The following is an 885-nucleotide window of genomic DNA, read 5'->3' as shown; positions in this document are numbered from 1 at the left end:
CCTGGACCAAAGTATTCCCAGTTTTAAATGACCACAGATGCCAACCCAGATTACTACACCCAACCAAAATGTCTATTATAGTCGAAGGGGAAAGGAAAATCTTCCATGACATAAATAAGCTGAAAGAATTCATGTACACAAAACCAGCCCTTCAGAGAGTTCTGGAAGCAATACAAAGAGCTGAAGAAAGGAATGACTATACACAAGGGATTGCGGAAAGAAATTCAGTTAAGGTATAACTGTGGAAAAGTACAGCTATATCAAGAATGTAAACAGAAATAAAAATGACAGTATTCAATACCCATCTTTCATTAATAACTTTAAATATTAATGGACTGAACTCTCCCAGTCAAAAGACATAGACTATGTGAATGGATTAAGAAAGAAAACCCATCTTTTTGTTGTCTGCAAGAAACTCATCTCACTTTCAAGGACAGACACTATCTCAAAGTGAAAGGATGGAAAAAAATATACCAAGCAAATGGCACTAAGAAAAAAGCAGGCATAGCAATCCTAATATCTGACAAAATAGACTTTAAACTGAAACTAACCAGAAAAGACAAAGAGGGCTATTTCATTTTGATCAAAGGAATAATGAATCAAGAAGATATTACAATCATGAACATATATTCACCAAACTCTGGTGCACCCAGCTTCATCAAAACAATACTACAGGACTTTAAGACTCAGATTAAGCCCAACTCATTAACAGTAGGCGACTTCAATACCCCACTGTCTCCATTAGATAGGTCAACAGGGCAGAGAGTTAACAGAGAGACATCTGAATTAAACAATACCATATATCAAATGGACTTAACAGACATCTACCGAGTATTCCACCCAAACACCAAAGGACATACTTTCTACTCAGCACCCATGGTGAGC

Source organism: Nannospalax galili, unplaced genomic scaffold (assembly GCF_000622305.1).
Source record: "Nannospalax galili isolate Female #2095 unplaced genomic scaffold, S.galili_v1.0 scaffold842, whole genome shotgun sequence".
NCBI classification, from domain to species: Eukaryota; Metazoa; Chordata; class Mammalia; order Rodentia; family Spalacidae; genus Nannospalax; species Nannospalax galili.
Note: the sequence above shows the minus strand (reverse complement) of the source record.